This window comes from Eleutherodactylus coqui, chromosome 10 (genome assembly GCF_035609145.1).
Source record: "Eleutherodactylus coqui strain aEleCoq1 chromosome 10, aEleCoq1.hap1, whole genome shotgun sequence".
Classification (NCBI taxonomy): domain Eukaryota; kingdom Metazoa; phylum Chordata; class Amphibia; order Anura; family Eleutherodactylidae; genus Eleutherodactylus; species Eleutherodactylus coqui.
In genome coordinates, this window is record NC_089846.1 from 27,487,060 (window position 1) to 27,500,531 (window position 13,472).

A 13,472-nucleotide genomic window follows, 5' to 3' on the forward strand; every position below is an offset into this window, starting at 1 on the left:
ATAAAATAATCCAAGTGATGGCGCTTCTAAAACAATCATTAACACTTTCAACTTGGACACTCAAGTCTAGTGACACCTTGATTTTATAGCGACGCCTGGTCATGTGTCTTGCAAGACATCCTTCTTACAGGCCCAATCATTAAAAATAAAAAATAATATATATATATAATATGCGCGGCGTTAGATCCTCATCACACCCACCGTGAGCTTATAGCTATTCCGAGTGTGCTGTAGTGCAAACGGCCAGAGTTCCTGAGGTCTTCAGGCTTGTAGAGAGGATTTAACCCCCAACTTCACCTTTAGAGCCACTTTCCGAAAAGAGGCAGCTGGATTTCACTAATGCGGCATGAACTCAAAAATACTCAGCCGCTGACAAAACGTAAAAGCTTCTGACCGTCCAGCAGTCTGTAGTCCGCATACAGAACCCATTCTACTGTTTAACTGGGGATAAGCCCACTAAATGGAGGTGAATGTGAAACTGCAAACCTGCGGCAGTTCATACAGTCATGGATATCCTACAGCTGCGGGTTCGAGATTATATAATATATAGACTATTAGATTAGCCCCATAGGACAGGGAGGAGAATCTCTGCGGCATCAGCGGGCCTATGCAGACGTGCGGTTTTAGGGTTATACACACCAACTATTGGTCTGTTGCGGGGAAAAAAAATGAGCGCGTTCCATTCTGGAATGATTTCTCGGACATCAAACAACCATTAAAAGTCAATGGATGTGCAAAGAAAAAAAAATGGAACGGACATGGATAACAGAAATGTGTTGACGTTTTTTACGGATCACCGATACACAACAGTAGAATGTTTTTGGGCTCTTTTTTGGCATGCAAGAAATAAATGGACACCAGCAACACATACGGTTGGAATTTGGACATACTCGCAGGGCAGGGCAAAAAAATCAAGACATGCTGATCCCCACCACTTAGCTGTTCCCTGGGCCTGTGTCCTTGTGGACGGAGCTCATTTCTGCAGAAAGACGACAGCTCTGTTCTTATGGCAGTGCCCAAGCTTGGTATTGCAGGCCAAGCTTGCGTTAAAGTGAATGAGATCATGGCCTGCAATACTAACCCTGGCCACTGCAGTCGGAACAGAGCTGTCTGCTACACATATGCAGCAAACAGCTGATGGTTGGAGGTCCCAGGTGGCAGACCCCCACCAATTTCTTATTGATGGTCTATCTTGCAGATAGTCCTTCAGTAGTTTACAACTTGACAATCCCTTTAAGAAGTTTTCTATGACAGCAAACAATTTTTCTTACAATAGACAGGTGAGATATGTTCGATTTTCCAGGCTGCTCTGTATTTAAAATCCTTGGTGTGCGGTCATTATATTATTATACATACAAGCAATACAATTTATTTTGCCATTTTGTCCTTTAGATGGGCCGACCATAAGGTACGACTAGAAGAGACAATTGTGTTGGAACCGGTCCTGGGGTTACCATCAGCACAACGGCGGAGGAGTATGAGCCGTTGACAATCATCTAAAGCCCAGGAACCATAACGGCCATTATACTACTGCAGCTAAAAATCTTTAAAGTGACCGTATCTCTACAGTCCATCCTTCCAGATGTGCTGTTACACATCATCTATTGCTACCTGGTATCAGCCTTCACAGGTAGTAGCATCCTTCAACTGGATGACAGACTAAAGGAGCACAAAAATATTGTGGAAGGCCCGGGACCATGCTTTATACTGAAGATAATCATTCCCAAGACCAACCCCCCGCTACCCGACTGCTAGGAAGAGCTGATCAATACAAGTGAGCACTGCGCAGAGAGGGTGGCAGGAGGGGCACCCAATGTGACTGTATGGCACGGGGGTTACAGGGCATTTCACGCAATTTTTTTTTAATTTGGCGCCTAAAAAGTCAATGGCGCCATTTTTTTTTTTTTATAAGTCTGGAGCCCTGAAATGTAACATGTTTATCGACACCCGGAACTCCATCAAAAAAAAAAGACCAGCAGCACGCTAAGAATAAAAAATTCAACTTCCACTTGTGCAGAAAAGAATTCTGGCTCTGCACGTGTCTGTGGGATTTCTGCTTCTAACAGTAAGGCCGGCTCACATGAGCGCATAATACGCGGTGAATGGAATCAATGAACGTGCATTTATTTCTCATTGACCCATGCACACTTGCGTATAATACGCGCGTACAAACAAACAAAAAAAACAACAGCATGTTCTGTTTTACCGCGTACAGCCCTATTGTTCTCTATGGGTGTGTATGAAAACGCTGAACATCTGCAGTTACATCGCGTACGTGCGGCGTTTTTACACAACGTTACTTAGGCCTCCTTCACACAGGCGACAAAGTCGCGCGATTTTGTAGCGTTGCTACAAATCGCATGTATGTAAAGCACATGCTTTCCTATGGGTTCCTTCACACATGCAATGTTTTGTAGCATGCAACAAAACGACACACAAACCTCGCAGGTCTGGTTATATGCCCGCGACACGCAAGGTTTTGTAGCCCATGTTTCCCTATGGAGCCTTCCTCTCTGCTGTTGCATCGCATGAAAACGCGGTTTGCGTGCGATGCAACTTTGACAGTAGGAAATGCTACGGTCAAAGCTATAATCTAACCCTAACTGCAAGGGGGGGAAAAGAAAAAAACAAAACACACATACATCACCTCTCTCGCATCTTCTCCCCGGGTCCCGGCACTGATCATCTTCTCTTTTGGCCAGGGATTCAAAAATCCCCGCCTTCTGGAAGCGCTGGCTCTGATTGGCTGACACTTAGCCAATCACAGCAAGTGCTCGATGAATGGCTGTGATTGAATGGCAGTGATTGAACCAATGACAGCCATTCTTCAAGCACTGGCTGTGGTTGGCTAAGTGTCAGCCAATCACAGCCAGCGCTTCCAGCAGCCAGGAATTTTTAAATCCCCGGCCCGAAGATGAAGATGATGATCAGTGCCGGGACCTGGAGAGAAGATGCGGCAGTACCCCAGACAGCGTGGAAGAGGTGAAGTATACTTTCCTCGCACGGGATGCTACAAAGTCGCGCGATTTTGTAGCATCACATGCTACTTTGTAGCGCTACAAAATCTCGGTATTGCTGCGGGGAAAAAAAATAAATAAAAAATTAATCGCAGCGATGCGATATCGCTGCGATTTTCTCCCAGCGATGCGGTGTCGCCCGTGTGAAGGAGGCCTTAGAGACAATAGAAGTTTAGGAAAAGGGGGGAAAAAAGCCAGGAAGTCCATGCATGACAGCGTGCGTGAGATACGCGATGGTACGCAGCGTTTTATCATATGGTCGCGTGAGCCCAGCCTAAGGACGACACTGCCGAATCCATCATGCCGGCCCAATTCTGCAAGGGAAAAAACAAAAACAAACACATACAGTGAAGTACAACATGCAGCGCAACTTTTTGTAAAGTTTTTTTGAAGGCATCTGTTGTGTAAACGCAAAGCGTTTCTTATTCGTACTTTAGTGGCACGATGGGAAATGTCCCTCGTACGTGACTGCTGGAAGGAGGTTAGCCAAAAATAAGTCCTAGATAGAACCGCGCAGACACTTCTCGTTCCGTGCTACAAAACGTGTCATCAGGACTCACAAGACGGAGGCAAATTGTCCCAAGATCAAAAAATAAAATCGTACAGTCATGTGAAAGCAACGATCCCAAGTGCTAATTAGACCAAGTCAAAATTAATCAGGGATGGGCCAAATACCATGAAGTTTAAAAGCCAGTTAGACCGGCTGCAAGAGCCAAAGTCATGGATATGAAATTCTGGTTGGGGTATTTGGAGCGCGACTCCCGGTCACACATCTGCCCCCCCCCCAGTAATAGAACTACTTTTCTACTCCTCAAAGAAGCAGCCAGCCACCCCTGGCACCAGCCATTACAATGAATGTCAGGCATGTAGATGGCAGGGCAGCGCTCCTCAGAGTCGTTTCAGCAGTCCTTCGCTAAAAGTGGGGACCTTTGTAAAGGACCCCATTTTATGACATGTGTGCCTTTATTGTGCCTTGAGACAAGACCTTAAAAATTGATAGAGGGACGCTGTCCCTTCTGCAGGGGGGGGGGGGGGGGGGGGGGGGGAGATGAGGAGAATAACCTCAGATGCATCAACATCCACTTATGCAGATTAAGTTTAACCCCTTTGTGCCCAGCCTATTTTGTGCCTTAAGGACCAAGTGACTTTCATAGTCGCATTGCAAGAGCCATAAGTTGCACTGCCTCTCCTCCCTTCTGGCTGTTTTTCAATGGGAGGGGGCAGGAAGGGGGCGGAGCTTGTGTGTCATGTGCTCCTGCCCTAAGAAACAGAAGACGGATCTCCACCGGCTATAGAATTAATCATCACATCTGTAAACCGGATGCTTTTAAATAGGAGGATATCTCCAATGCAAACTGCTCTTCACACCCACCAATTATCTATACAGGTCAAGCCTGATCAATCAGGTCTGGCCGAGTTCTCTCCTAAATAGGCAGGTAATCCCCGGCGGATTGCTTTACGCCCATATTCTGAGCTTTAAGTACCTTCAGGAGTCCTTAAGTTCAATTAGTGTTACTAAAATGTGATGCGAGTTCCTAGAAGAGAACCGATTTGTATCCATCTGCCAAAACCTCTTTGTGACGAGCCGATAGGTTGCAGTAATAACACATATACACCGGGCAGCCGATGGATACGTTGTGTATAGTATCAGATGGCAAAAAAAGCAGCCCCTAATACCGATAACCGTCCGGGCCGCGCTCGTCACGTGTATTTGTGTCTCAATGTCACATGAAGCCCCAGAATTCCCTGAACATCGTCAGACTGAAATGTAATATGAAAAATGAACGCAGGACTTCACTAAAAATATACATATTCTATATTATACACAGCTAAAAAAAGGAACGGGAACACAAGCATCCCAGTATAACCCCAAGGCACTTAAAGGGATCTGTCAACTGGAACCTGCTGTCCAAACCACAGGCATGATGTTATAGAGCCGACTGATATATAGTCTTATGGGGAATGAGTCAGGAGAACTTGTATACATTTATATCTCTGAACAGTCCAATGGGCGGAGCTATCAGTGATGGACAGCTACCCCTGTATATAGTCACAGATGGCTCCGCCCACTGGACTGTTCAGAGATATAAATGTATAAAATACAAGTTACACTGAATTTTCCCCCATAAAACTATGTATCGATCTGCTCGGCTCCTCCGGCTCGGTAACATGAGGTTTGGACAGCAGGTTCCAGCTGACAGGTTCCCTTTAAATGTCAAAAATGGCTATCTGTGCAGTTAGGGTGCCATTACACAAGCGTCATTAATGCTCATGTAATAGCGCCAATTGCTGGACTGCATCTGATCTTGCAGATTCAGCCTGGTGATTTTCGGGAAATCACAAGCGCTGCTAACCGCTCCCTTGTAATAGCAGCCTAAGGCCTCCTTCAAACGACCGTATGCGTTCTTCGCACGATCGCAGCTACAAGTCGCATTAATGAAGAATACCCGCAATGTAGTCCCGGTCTTAATAGGCGTTTTCTCATTCATTCCCACGGGTGGCTGTAGCGTACCGGAGGGGGGAAAAAAAATTAAAGCACGCTGCTGTGCGGAAATAACTCGGTTGGCAGAAATCCTTAGAATGACCGCGAATGCTTAAATAGGCATTGGACGCAGCTAATCTCTCACCCTTTTCCCCCCCACTCCATAGAAGTCTATGGGAGCCTCCAGCGATAGGGCAAGACCCATCTTTTCACGCAACGTATAAAACCGGTCGCCAATTTGCTATTTTTGCCGGCGTGATTTTTTTACGTGGCTGGGAAAAAAAGAAACGCTCATCTGAAGGAGTCCATTGCAATCCAATGCTTCAGATGGCCGCGATTTTTGAATGTGGCTACAATAGCTGCGTATATACGGTCTTGTGGAGAAGGCCTTAAGCCGTATTTACACAGGCGAGCGTGATATTGTCTAAGAAACTCCGACCGCTGTCACACTAGCAAACCTCCAATTTTGCCTGAGAATGCGCTATTTTGTGAAAAAAAATGCATTGCAGAGCAATTTTTTTCTCCTCCCTTAGAAAACGGGAGACTTCGATATGTGACTTCGATTTTGTATCATCAGTGCAAGCAAAAAAAAAATAGAAAAACACTCATTTAAATTAATTAATGGGTTATTTTCCCTATGCGAGTTCTGTCCATATTGCGATTAAACGGAACTCACACAAGAAAGCAGGTCGTGTGAATAAGGACTCAGGAAGCTCAAGTGATTGTGAATCGCTTTGGTACAGATAAAAGTGACAGGAGAGGCAAAAGCAAGAAAACACCCCAAAAAAAGGAATGGTTTCACAAGCCGTTGGCACAGACGGTTCCTTCCGGACTGATTCTTCTCCCTTGTCACTAGTAGTGTGAGGCGGTACCTGCAGCCCAGTCAGGTTGCACAGGTAGTCCTGCTTCTCCAGGATGACACATCCACACGTGACGCCACAAGGTGGTTTGTGGAGCCACCCAGCAGCAGATAACAGGGCATGGAGAGCTGGACAGGGCAGGTAGAAGGGCATCGGCCCGGCATCTGCCCCTCTGTATGAGGAGGAGCGCTGCCAGAGGGCTACAGACTGACCTCCAGTTTGCAGCTTTCCCAATGCAGGAAACCCCAGCAGTCAATCTACAGGGATCTCAGCAGCAAGTGTTGCATCACTCTGCAGCGCCACCACAGGACAAATGAAGCATTACTCAGTTCCCACTGAAATCAAGTGTCTGTGTAATGCAAGAACAAGTCAGGTTCTCCAGGGGGCCGCTCTTTAGAGCCGCTTTCTGTTAAAGACTACTCAATGGGACTCACAGCCCAGGTATTAACTTCTTTAATAAGGTTTTTGACGTTCGGTTTTCTAGACTAGGCAACCCCCCCGGGCCCCCCCCCCCCCCCTATAACGTCATGGGGTCTATCTAAGATGGGATACTCCAGCCAAGTAGTCTCCAAACTATTGCTCTCCAGTTACTGCAAAATTAAAGATGCTGACCATGGTTTGAAAAACATGGCTGTTCTCTTCAGAACACAGCGCCACCCTTGTCCATAGGGTTGTGTGTGGTACTGCAGCTCAGCTCCATTGAAGTAAATGGGAGCTCAACTGCAATACCACACACAACCCTAAGGACAAGGGTGGCGCTGTGTTTGGAAGAAAGCAGCCATGTTTTTCTAACGCTGGACAACCCCTTTAAAACTCCAAGCATGTCCTGCTCCAGCCTGAAATCATGACCCATTGTTGCCTCTTGAGGTTCCCAGATTTGAGAAAGAACCAGAGCAACATCAAAAGGGATCAGTTTGCTTTGGACAACTTTGAAAGAGGTATGCCTTGTGACCCCAATGCCATTCATCCCCAAACATGAACAGATAAACCTGGATTACCTCTAATACCATAGAGGTGACATTTGGCGCAGGACGGTGGTGGAGACCACCCATTGTCAAACATCGCGTCAGCCGCTGACACCGGACAGGGGAATACATTGCGGTCTAAACGCTTTCTGCCATTTACGTGAATGCCTGCCCCGTAATACTACATTTCCACTGCAGGGGAAATATGCAGTTGGCTGTGACTTTCCCTGCCAAGATCAACTGATCGCTCTGGGTCCCGCTCTTGGCATCCCCGACGATCAGCGGTTCCCCACAGGCCCCATTACTTGGGGAGGAGTTGTGCATCGTCAGACGACACTTTTAAAGGGAAACTCCACAAATTCCCATTGCAATATGTCACCGCATGACTTCCAATGCCAGCATTCACAGTGCTTGTCTCATAGGAATGCATGGAGTGACTTCCATCCACTCATAAGACGTCGGAGTCACTTGATACAACGCAAGGACTACAGAGAGCTGATAATTTGGAAACAATTAAAAACGCCTGGTAAGAAAATTGCTACAATATTTGTGGCACATAAGTGAGCCAGTGTTCCCTTGGTTAGCCATTCCCTTTCTATCTGAAGCTTACGTCACAGCTGGTCATGTGATCTCAGTTCTACTTGGGGTTATGTATTAAGTTTCTAGTCAGTTTCACAATCCTGCTGTTGCATAAATCCTACCACAGGAACTGCCTAGAAGGGGAAACAAACACACCTGTCACAGTAACTGATGATCACAACAGCTACTGTCACACAGTTATAATAGAGGAGATCACAGCTCGTCCTCCTGGATACTGATGGTCCGTGGCTTATTTACACAAATACAAAAGGTAATAATAAACCGTCCCCCCCTGCAGGAAATGGTACAACCTGTAGCTGATGCGTCATGGGACAGATGTGAAAGTGAAACTCTCACTCTTAGGGCGAATTCACGCGAACGATATTCCCGGGCAAATTTGATGTGATGCGCACAAAACTCACACGACTATAAGACGTTCTTTTAAATGGACTCATTGACACAAACAACCTTTTTTTCCCTTGCATCTATCTTTGGGCGTTCCTGTTGGGATTATAAAAAAAAAACGCCCATTGCATTCAATGGGACCATGAAAGACACTGGTACGCCATGCAAGTGCGATGCAATGTTTCCCATTGAAATCAATGGGAAGCACTTGCAATCGTAGCACACGTGATAATCGCAATTTCATAAAAGCGATGAGATTTTTAAACAAAACCGCTTTTCATCCCCAATATCGCACAGGCCTGTGTGAATGTAACCTCAAGATAATCAGGCAGGGGGCGGCACTGCATGGAAGGGACTGCAATACACAAAGGAAAGAGTCTGACAGGCAACACGTTGAGGGAGGCAGGGATGGAAAAATGTGTTTTTGCCAAAGTAGCCCTTTAAAGGTAAAAAAAAAAAACAAACAAACAAAAAAAAAAAAAAACTTGTGCAAGTTGTCTTCCTTTTTTAATATCAGGGCCCTTCTAAAGATAATCAGATAAAGAAACAACTAATAAAAAAAATAGACAAATCCATGAAGGGCCATTGGGAGGTCTAACATGGACAGCCAATTGTCCTCTATGGGGGTAGGATCATGTGCAGTGCGTTACCGTGCGATCATGTGTCCGTCTCACCAAAGCATGGGAAACCAGCGGGGATACAAAGGGACTCTCATGCCTAGAATCCCCATCTATACGCTCTATTAGGATATGGACATCAGAGGGGAAACTCTACAAACGGCTCGACTCATCCCTGTAGTACTGCATGAACGGCCATTCCTCTCGGCAGCCCGTTGCGTTCACCTCGTCACCCCAGCAGTCATATTTGTGAACAGAGTTGTCTTTGAACTGAAGGAAGATCTACAGAACGGTCCAATATGGCAAAAGGAACTGCAGGAATCATTTGTATTCTTCAGCAGGTTAAAGGGAAGCGGTCATCCCCTTTGATCCCCATAACGTAGTTTATGGGATTAACAGGTAATGACAGGTTCCCTTTAAGGGATCGTTCACATCGCCATCGTCCTGCTGCACGCAGTGCCACTTCATCCTGAAGAATTCTGTAACGATCGGAAGGCGAATGGACCCCATTATAGCCAATGGCGTCTCTTCAGTTAAGACATACAACTTCTTACTCCGCAGGGAGCCATAGCGCTAGTATGAACGAGCCCCAACTTGGATCACCAAGATGTGAGAAGACACGGGATTCACAATCACTACATTTAGCCATTTAAAGCCTCTCGGAACATTTTGATAAAAAGGTCAAAATCAGTGAAAAGATGCTCCAAAAACCACACAATAGATGACTTGTGAAAACCCTTCACTGTAAGCCAAAAGTCCGACTACAGCACTGCAGCGCCCCCATGTGGAGGTGTAAATAGGGAACGGCATTAACGGGCCACTCTGCTGATTTATTTATTCATTATACAACTCCCCAGTATATAAGTGAGTTATTACATTGGTTAGTTATTTCTGTCTGCAACTCCCGGCCTCTTTCTCCTCAGATGGTCATGTGACCTCCATTCCGACTCGCTCAGATTTGCTTTGGGGTTATAATGTCTGAAAACAGTCTGCCAGTCTAAGTGATGCTATTCCATGAAACTGTCTATAGGGGGACACAGGCACTCCTATCAGTTACGGATGATGATCACACCGCTCCTGTCCCACAGTTATAATAGAGGAGATCACGGCTCACCCTCCTGACCTGTATACTTGTCGTCTGTAGCTTATTTAGAAGAATATAAAAGGTAATGATAATTGAACTGTCCTCGCAGCAGGCAGAAGCGGTCTAGACTATCTAATGCATCATGGGATTTATGTGAAAGTGAAACCAAAAAAATAAATAAATTCACTCTCAGGATGATGCCTGATAAGCATCAAACAAGGGGCCGCACTATATGGAAATTGGCTGCAATACACAGAGGCGGCCTGTAGAGTGTGACAGGCAATCGGGTAAGGGGGAGCAGGATGGAAAACTTTTTGCTGGGGTGGCCCTTTAAAAGTATATAATTGCCTTCTATGGGGTGGAAAAATAGGTCTGTAGAAGTAAACGTGCCCGACGCGGACGCAAAATTCCAACAGTATACGCCGACTTCTAAATATACCAACACCTACATGAGGCGGCGTTAGAGGTGTGCAATCAAATAACCGCTTTATAGGCACCAACTTCATCATCACGTTAACAAGTTTTTCAACGAACACAAATGCAACTCAACAACAGTATAGGGGGACGTAAAGTTCAGAAAGTGCAGCACAGTGGTTAGCGCTGTTGCCTTGTAGCACTGGGGTCCTGAGTGCAGATCTGACCAGGGACATCTGAATGGAGTTTGTATACCTTACCTCCGGGGACTCCGGTTTCCCCCCACACTCCATAAACACACTAATAGGGGATTCTATAATGTGCGCTCCCATGGGGATGGGGCCCGATATAAGTATGCGCTATATTAGCAAGTAAAGGGGGGAAAAAAGAAAAGTGAAAAAAAATTGAAACAAAAACGACTATCATCTGTAGTGATCTGTCAACAGAGACTGCAATGCAGTTGTTCAATGACAGCCAGCGGGTCCAGACAAAGGCATTCAACAACTGTATACCAAAAAATCCTATATGACCAATGTGACTGCTGGGGTGACCCGACAACATCGCTTCAATAGGGCTGAAGGGGTTAATAAAAAAACTGAAATATATATTAAAAAAAAACAGCTCCATGGCGAACCAGCGCTGCAGCCTTGCTGTGGTCCCGGTGGTTGTGGTCATCCCTGACATCACAGGACCTCATCTAGTTCTCTCAGCACTCACATTGTGAGCACCAATGATGCTGGGAGTTCTGGAATGTGATGCTGCAGCGATCAACCATCACCGGGACCACAGATCGCTAGATCCCGGCAGCCACGGAGATGTAATTATGTTTCAGTTTATTATTTTAACCCCTTCAGCCCTAATTAAGAAAGGTTGTGCGGTCACCTGAGAACCCCTTTCACTGTTTAAAAATCACAGACAAAATGGGCAAAAACAAACGGGTCCTTACCTGTCCTCGACCCCGCTGATCCTGCGCTGCAGCACCACCACGATTCCCCTAATATCTGTTGACAGCAGAGGTCAGGTGACCGCCGGTACCAGGAGAACAGACGACGACACTGCAGCCTTTGATTGGCAGGCAGCGGTCACCTGACTTCCTCTATCAATAGCTACTGCAGGTGACAGCCAGCAGCCACAGAGTCACCAATCGAAACTCCTGGCATCCAGGATGTGAGCGGCGGCGATACCGCAGTTCTGATTGGCAGGCAGCGGTCACCTGACTTCCGTTGTCACACAGGTAGGGGAATCGTGGTGGTGCTGCAGCGCGGGATCACCGGGGCTGAGGAGGGTAAATACCCGTTTGTTTAGTTGTTTTCACCCACCCCAGTTAATCGTAAGCGGACAACCCCTTTGGCTACATCCACACAGGGCCGATTTGTCGCAAGTTTTCCGTGCAAATTCCCCAAAAATCTGCGCCATTTACAGCAGCGAGAAAGCGGATGCGATTTTCAAAATCTAGTCCTAGAAATATGCGCGAGATTTCACGCGAGGTACGGATTTTAAATCCGCATCACGCCAATTGCAGCGCCGTATTTTTTGTGCAAATCCCGTTTTAACGAGCGGGTGAACGCCGCAGCATAAGCCACCAAATCTACAACAAATGTAGGTTTCTTAATGCCAATGTGGCACCACAGATCTGCGGCGGTGCGCCCGCTGCGGGCACTCTGCAACAACAACGTCCCGTGTGGACGCAACCTAACCTTTACACGGGACGACGAACGGCCAAACAGTCGCTCGAAGGAGCAAATGCAAATCAGTCATTTAGTGTAAACATGGCGGCGAGCGATAAGTCATTTCAGCTTACCAAAAAAAAAAAAAAAAAGTCACTGTTGCTCAAACGCCGTCCGATGTAAAAAAAAACTTAGTATTCGAACTCGCGTACAAATCTGCGCAACCGTTATTGGTACGCTTAAAACAAAACCTGAGCGCTAGTAAAAGGCTAAATACAAATACAAAATACGTAACGCGTCGAGAGCGGGGACGGCGATTCTACCAGCGGTTAGATCTAAAATGAGCGCGGCGACCAATCATTTACTATACGGGTAAATATCCCCTCCGTGCAACAAAGTAAAAAAATAGAATAAACGGGAGGAAATAATTTTTTATCTTGACTTTCTTCATTTCTGAAGTGGCTGCTAACAGAGAACAGTAGTTTTTTTTTCCCGTAAAAGGGTGACTGTCTCTTTAAGATGTAGAGCGCTGCCAGGGAGCGGGTCACGTGACTACCTCGCCTGATGCCCGGCCGGCAGGTACCGGCAGAAAAGAGCTGGGTCATGGTCAGCCACAAGCCCCCAGCTTAGGGCGGGCGGTGAGGTGGGGGCGCCGGGCGCGGAGGGAAGGGGAGCGGGAAGCACACAGCCGGGTCATAGCAGCAAGGAAGGGGTCAGGAAAAAAGGCCGAGGCCTAGCGGGTGTCAGACGGCTCGGGCCGAGCACGGGGAGGCGCGGAGAGGGAGGCCCCGGCGCCTGACGGAAGAGGAAACGGGCGAGCGACGCACTGCAGGCCGCGCCCGGCTGTGAGGAACCGGCAGGCCGGCCTCTTCACGGGTGACAGGACTAAGACAGGAGGGGGGAGGAGGCCGCCAGCTGCTGAGGAGCCGGGAAGAGACGAGAGGCCGCCCCCGTGTCAGCTGCCCCGGCTCCCAGGCTCTGCCGCTACCCACCCGTCAGCTCCGTCACTCCGGGCCCGCTTACCTGGTCGGTCAGCAGCTTCAGTTCCGAGCTCCAGCCGCCTCCGCCATCTTAAAACAACCCAAAGCCCCCTACTGACTGCCGGACCCCTGAGCGCAAGAGCCGCGGCATCTAGTCTCGCGAGATTCTGAACGCCCCGCCCCCCGTCTGTTCCAGGCTGTAGTCTCGCAATAACTTCCTCCCCACCTTCTGAGCGCTTCCCCCGTCCGAGGTCTCGCGAGATATGGCGCGCAATTTCCTAGTGCTAGTCTCGCGAGAACGTTGCTTCTCACACATTAGATGGAGGCCGGGGCGGCCCAGAAAGTCTCGAAGATTCTGAGAGCTCGCGAGATTTACAGCTGACAGCAGCAGCAGTGGGAGAG

General features: G+C 47.4%; 1 protein-coding gene across 9 annotated transcripts in view; it reads right to left on the reverse strand.

The window, feature by feature from the left end:
* The window catches only part of HUWE1 (HECT, UBA and WWE domain containing E3 ubiquitin protein ligase 1), an 84,721-nt gene extending 71,472 nt beyond the window's left edge, over nt 1-13,249 (reverse strand). For all 9 annotated transcript variants that reach the window (XM_066580712.1, XM_066580711.1, XM_066580705.1 and 6 more), the window contains exon 1: nt 13,114-13,249. The gene's annotated coding sequence lies outside the window, so the exon portion shown is untranslated. The remainder of the gene's footprint in view (nt 1-13,113) is intronic.
* Between the last annotated feature and the right edge of the window lie 223 nt (nt 13,250-13,472).